The sequence below is a fragment of the Podarcis filfolensis genome (genome assembly GCF_964270895.1).
Source record: "Podarcis filfolensis genome assembly, chromosome: 16".
Taxonomy (NCBI): Eukaryota; Metazoa; Chordata; class Lepidosauria; order Squamata; family Lacertidae; genus Podarcis; species Podarcis filfolensis.
Genome location: NC_139620.1, coordinates 23,458,484 through 23,465,341, shown reverse-complemented (window position 1 = coordinate 23,465,341; position 6,858 = coordinate 23,458,484).

Here is a 6,858-nt window from a genome sequence, read left to right as displayed (position 1 = left end):
GCAGTAGATTAAGATGCTGTTCAAGTCTCTTATCTTTACCCCCTGCAGTGCAGCCACACTTGCTTATTGAGTCTAGGTTTTTGATAATCGAAGGCTGTAATTTTGGTGGCAGAGGCTTTTGGAGCCTTTCCTTATCACGGCTAAAGAGTTACACAATACAGTGGTACCTCTGGTTGTGAACGGGATCTGTTCCGCAGCCCCGTTTGCAACATGAGCAGAACGCAACCTGAACGTGTGCGGGTCACGTTTTGCCACTTCTGCGTATGTGTGTGACGTCATTTGGAGCGTCTGCGCATGCGCGAGCGGCAAAACCCAGAAGTAACCCTTTCCGGTACTTCTGGGTTGCTGCGGGACGCGACCTGAAAAGACGTAACCTGAACCAAACGTAATGAGTTATGACTGTAGGTTCTAAATTAGCCTGTCCCAGGCTGTTGCCCTAGAGATGTTTTGGACTACAGCTCCCATCAGCCCCAGGCAGCATTGCTGCTCTAGCTGAGACTGATGGGAATTTGAGTCCAAATCATTTAGAAGGCGCCGTCCTAGAGAAAGCTGTTTAAATCATTTGTCTTTCAACTGTTGAGGCAGTTTACTATGCAAATAGATGGTCAAAAGATTACAAAGCAAGTCCCAAAGGGCATGCTTGGGCTAATGTTGGGTGCCAGGTCTTGAAAGCCTGCTTCTCTAAATGCTGCGCTACATGCTCCAAATCCCCCCTGCATCTTTGGCACCTATTGTTTAGGAGCTCACAGCTAGAGGCACCCCCTTCCAGCCTTTTCCTTCCATACCCCTGATCATTAGAGAGTTGTTGCTTGCTTCCCTTAAGAGTCTCCAAATTAAATGGCTATCACAAAGCAGTGTTGCTTTCTCTCTCTCTGCTTTCCACAGGGCCAAAGCTTAGTGGCAGAGCTCCTGCTTTGCATGCAGAATGTGAAGAATCCCCTGATAGAGCTGAGACTGCCTCCTGCCTGAAAAAGGAGTTTGGGCACTGTTGTACTAGGTCAGGGGTAGGCAACCTAAGGCCTTCTCAATCCGGCCCATGGATGGTCCGGGAATCAGTGTGTTTTTACATGAGTAGAATGTGTCCTTTTATTTAAAATGCATCTCTGGGTTATTTGTGGAGCCTGCCTGGTGTTTTTACACGAGTAGAATGTGTGCTTTTATTTAAAATGCATCTCTGGTTCATTTATGGGGCATAGGAATTCGTTCATATTTTTTCTTCCAAAATATAGTCTGGCCCCCCACAAGGTTTGAGGGACAGTGGACCGGCCCACAGCTGAAAAAGGTTGCTGACCCCTGTGCTAGGTGAACCAGTGATCTCACTTGGGTATAAAGCACCTTACTGTTTAAGTCAGCTGTTTTGTAACAATCATGAGACCTCAGATCTTTATTTTTAGAGAAATGACCTCATTCTCTTGGCAGAGTGTCTCCTTTACATGCAGAAAGTCTCCGGTTCATTCTGCAGGTAGGGCTGGGGAAATGTACCTTGCCTGAAATACTGGAAAGCTGCTGCCAGTCAGTGCAGACAGTACTGAACTAAATGGACCAATAGTCTGACTGCATTGGGTAACTTCCTGTGTTCTCAGCTCACTTCCTTGTTCTCTGCAAAATCAGCTGGACTCATACTGTAGACTAGATTGACTTTGCTAACTCCCTGGTCCATGGCCCAAATGATTGTCCTTTAACCTGTCTATGCATCTCTTTTGGGGTGGCAGTTGATGTCTCAGACCTAGGGTCTCCTTGGGCTGGAAGATTTATGAATGGGCATAGGAAGGCCAGGAGGAGAGAGGTGGAAGTGGGTCTCCTAACATGGGCTGGAATGCAAGCTGCCAAGAGTGAAGACACCCCAGTTTATGGAAATCTTCAGGCTCTGCAGTCTCACAGCTTGAGCAGACCCTTGGGAACAAATATTGCTGACGTATATATGACTGTGCTGTGCCTGGGGAATGGAACAAACCCGGCTGCAATTGAGCTTTGAGAGGCAGCTGCCTGGGTTCTGCCAAAGCCACCCAGAAACCTTTTATTTGGAAGCCTTGGTGATAGATTCCAGTCTCTCAGAACAGTCTTGTAACCATGTTTGGTTCCATCTGCCCTTTTGCAGTTCTTCAGCTGATTTCAGACAACTTAATCACTTGCAGGTCTTTTCTGAAAAACACACATTTCTCTGCTGGCTGGGATGTATGTAGCAGATTTCATTTATAGTCAGGCTGTGGCCCATCTACCCTGCTCTGGTTGCTGTGGCTTCCCTCAGGGGCAGGTGTGGGCGACCTTCAGCTCTCCTGATGTTGTTGAATTACAAATTGCAAATTCCGTGGACATTGACCATGCTTTCTTGGGCTGGTGGGAGATGTCATTCAGCAACATCATCTGAAAGGTCCCCCACACCTGGTCTGATGTTCCAGATGCTGCGGTCTTTCCTAAAATCTCATGGGTGGACATGTTGGGCATTGAAAGCAAGAGCCCCACTGGATCAGGTCAAAGGCTTAACTAGTCCAGCATCCTTTTCTCAAAGTGGCCAACCAGATGCGGCTAACAGATTGAGGTTGAATCCTGACAAGACAGAAGTACTGTTTTGGGGGGACAGGAGACGGACGGGTGTGGAGGACTCCCTGGTCCTGAATGGGGTAACTGTGCCCCTGAAGACCCAGGTGCGCAGCCTGGGAGTCATTTTGGACTCACATCTGTCCATGGAGGCGCAGGTCAATTCTGTGTCCAGGGCAGCTGTTTATCAGCTCCATCTGGTATGCAGGCTGAGACCCTACCTGTCCGCGGACTGTCTCACCAGAGTGGTGCATGCTCTCGTTATCTCTTGCTTGGACTACTGCAATGCGCTCTATGTGGGGCTATCTTTGAAGGTGACCTGGAAACTGCAACTAATCCAGAATGCGTCAGCTAGACTCTTGACTGGGAGCGGCTGCCGAGACCATATAACACCAGTCTTGAAATACCTACACTGGCTCCCAGTATGTTTCCGAGCACAATTCAAAGTGTTGGTGCTTACCTTTAAAGCCCTAAATGGCATCAGTCCAGGATACCTGAAGGAGCATCTCCACCTCCATCGTTCTGCCTGGACACTGAGGTCCAGCTCTGAGGGCCTTCTGGCGGTTCCCTCTCTGCGAGAAGCCAAGTTACAGGGAACCAGGCAGAGGGCCTTCTCGGTAGTGGCACCCACCCTGTGGAACACCCTCCTACCAGATGTCAAAGAGAAAAATAACTACCAAACTTTTAGAAAACATCTGAAGGCAGCCCTGTTTAGGGAAGCTTTTAATGTTTAATATGTTATTGCATTTTAGTGTTTTGTTGGAAGCCGCCCAGAGTGGCTGAGGAAACCCAGCCAGATGGGTGGGGTATAAATAATAAATTATTATTATTATTATTCCTCTTTTGGGAAGCCTGCAAGCAGTACCTGAGCGCAAAAGCAGAACTTGCCCCACTTGTGTTTCCCTGGTAACTCGTATTCAGTGGCGTATTCCTTTCCAGCAGTGGAGGTACAATGTAGCTGTCATGGCTCATAGACTGCTTTTTATCTGCAAAGCATGTGGTTTACCACTACTGTATGCTACAAAACTGCATTTAAAAAACAGCAACTAAGTTCTTCGGAAACGTGGGACACTAAGAGGCTAACTAACAAAGATGATTAAGAAACTATCCTGCTGGCTCTATCTAGTCTAATCATCAGGCCCCAAACTTCCATCTATATTCCAGCTTTCTGGTGTGTTTTTTTTATGTGTCCAACTGTGTTTCTGGAACCTCACAAACAGGATCTGAAAGAAGCAACTTCTTGGAAAGGGCAGCATAGGTACAAGAGAGCGGAGAAAGGGAGAGAAATTGTCTTGTGTTTACAATTTTATTTATTACATTTATATACCATATTTTTTTCCAAGGAGCTCATGGTGGTGTACATGGTTCTGCTCCTCCCCATTTCATCTTTGCAAAACCCTGTGAGGTTGAACAGGCTGAGAGAGGGTGACTGGCCCAAGGTCACCCAGTTCATCGCTGAGTGGAGATTTGAACTCTGGTCTCCCAGGTCAGAAGTCCAACACTCTGGTTAGACTATAAGCTTTAAAAGAGGATTAAGCAAATTCAAAGGGGATGAGAATACCAGTGGCTACTCAGCCTGATGGGTATATCGTTCTACCACCGTGTCAGAGGCAGTATGCTTTTGAATGCCAGTGTCTGGAAACTGCAGGAGGGAAGAGTGCTGTTAGACTCAGGTCCTGATTGAGGGTTTCTCAAAGGCATCTGCTTGACCACTGTGAGAATAGGATGCTGGACTAGGTGACCCATTGGCTCAATCCAGCAGACAAGTTTTTGGGAGGTGTTAATAAAGGTACTGTCACAAACTCTTAAAATGACTGCTTTTTTAGCAGTATTCAAGAATGGGCTTTTTTTTTTTTTTTATGGTGAGCCACCGTGGAAATCCTTTTATTTTAGGGTGCTAAGGACACCTTTAAAATGTAATCCTAAGGAGTGTACTTTATGCATTTGGGGAGCATTGCCGCTGGATCTGCTTTACCATAACCTTCATTGACTCCTGAGTTAACAATTTGCTTCTCCTGCCTGAGCATTCACACAAAGGTGGGTTTGGCTTTCTAAACACACACACACACACACTGGCTGTTTTCACAAGACGAATTGCAAAAGAGCCACCTTTGTGGCTGATGTCGGATGCAAAACAGATAATCTGAAATCTGCTTAGCTTCCAGTGCGAGGGAGAGTAGATGGTTGTGGCCAACTGCTGGGCGTGTATTGTTCATCCCAATCCACCCACAAAGGATGTGCTGTTCCCTGGTTGGCTAGGCCTTTTGGATGTGAGCCCACAACTACCCACATGCAAGTTGTGAGGTTCTTCCCAGCCCAATTAGGAGACTGAAGATAAAAATCTGGAAGAGATACTTATCTATGCAACAACATGCATCTCTGGGAGACGCACCTGTGTATAACAGCAAATTGTGCAGATAACATTGGCAAAATGTTGCTTTGAGTAGAATGAGAGCTCCAGACAAAGCCCTGAAGCAGAACCCAAGCGTGGTTCCTACATGTCTCTGATGTAGTGTGGCTGGAAGGAATGGAGTCATTTTGCAACCCACCCGTCACCTTGCCTTGCCTTATTATACATGTACTTTGTATATGCTCTGATGGTCCCTGTTTAATTTTGGAGGCAGCGATGCTTTTGAATAACAAGCCACAGGAAGGGAGAGTGCTCTTGTGCTTGGGTTCTTCCTGAAGGTTTCTCACAGGCATCTTGTTGGCCACTGTGAGGACAGGATGTCAAGACTAAGTGGGCCATTGGCCTGATCCAGCAGGCTCTTATCTTGTCCTTGCCAGTGGCAATCTCCACCTTCTGGTCTCTGTCATTGGCCAATTATTATCCTTGCCTGCTTTTTGAAGCAATTCTGGGGTGCTTTTTCAAAGGTGAATTGTTCCTGCTGTTGTTGTTGTTCTTCTGCTGTTAATCCCTTGCTTCCCTTTGCGGTTTTCTTAAGAGCTAAATTATGGGGGGGGGGAGTGTGCATTTTTGCCCCAAATGCACAACTACAGTGGTACCTCAGGTTACAGACGCTTCCGGTTACAGACTCCGCTAACCCAGAAATAGTACCTCGGGTTAAGAACTTTGCTTCAGGATGAGAACAGAAATTGTGCTCCGGCGGCACAGCGGCAGCAGGAGGCCCCATTAGCTAAAGTGGTATCTCAGGTTAAGGACAGTTTCAGGTTAAGAACGGACCTCCAGAATGAATTAAGTCCTTAACCTGAGGTACCACTGTATATAAATGGCACACACAAACACACAAACACGATAGCATCATGTAGTACACCGGCAGTCATTTTCTAACGGAAGTTTGCCATGTTTATTTAAAATACAGTAGTACCTTGGGTAAAGAACTTAATTCGTTCCAGAGGTCCGTTCTTAACCTGAAACTGTTCTTAACCTGAGGTACCACTTTAGCTAACGGGGCCTCCTGCTGCTGCCGCGCCGCCGGAGCACGATTTCTGTTCTCATCCTGAAGCAAAGTTCTTAACCCGAGGTACTATTTCTGGGTTAGCAGAGTCTGTAACCTGAAGCGTCTAACCTGAAGCGTCTGTAACCTGAGGTACCACTGTACTTTTATACAGCTTTTAAAGGTCAAAACATTCTCAAGGCAATTTGCAATGTAAAACCTGAAACTCTCTATGTGTTCGTGTGTTTTTATTGCAAGTATCTAAAACGACAGTATTAAAACAACATTCCAAGTTGAAAAGAAAATAAAGCAATAACTGTACAAACAGCAAGCATCAATTAAAAACAGACTGAAATATCCACGTCTACAGGGCCTGTGTAAAAATAGGAAGGGACCCAGGCATAGCTCTCTCATGGAAGGCCACTGCAGCACATCAGGACCAAAAATATGTGCCAGATGCCCTCCACATGTTTTGAACCGCATCTCTCCCAGACAGACAGACAGTGGTCAGAACCGATAGGAGTTCTTTATAGTCCAAAACAGAGGATTCCAGATTGGCGAAGGATGTAAAAGAAGGATTTTCTGGCCTACTGTACAACTGAATGAGGTGTATCAATGTGAAGAAGCCAGAGTCTCCATATGAGCTTTCTAAACATTTTAAAGAAACAAGTATTTTAATGTATTAACTATTTTCAATCAAATGAAAGTAACAAATTGATCATCACGCCTGAGACTTTGCAGGACCAGGATATATGATGGGATGTGTGTTTCTGTGGCTTCATTCCTCCTGAGGAACTTTGGTAGAATTCCTCTCACACATTTTGCTATATATTTCTGATTTTAAAAGGTAAAGGGACCCCTGACCGTTAGGTCCAGTTGTGGACGACTCTGGGGTTGCGGTGCTCATCTCACTTTACTGGCC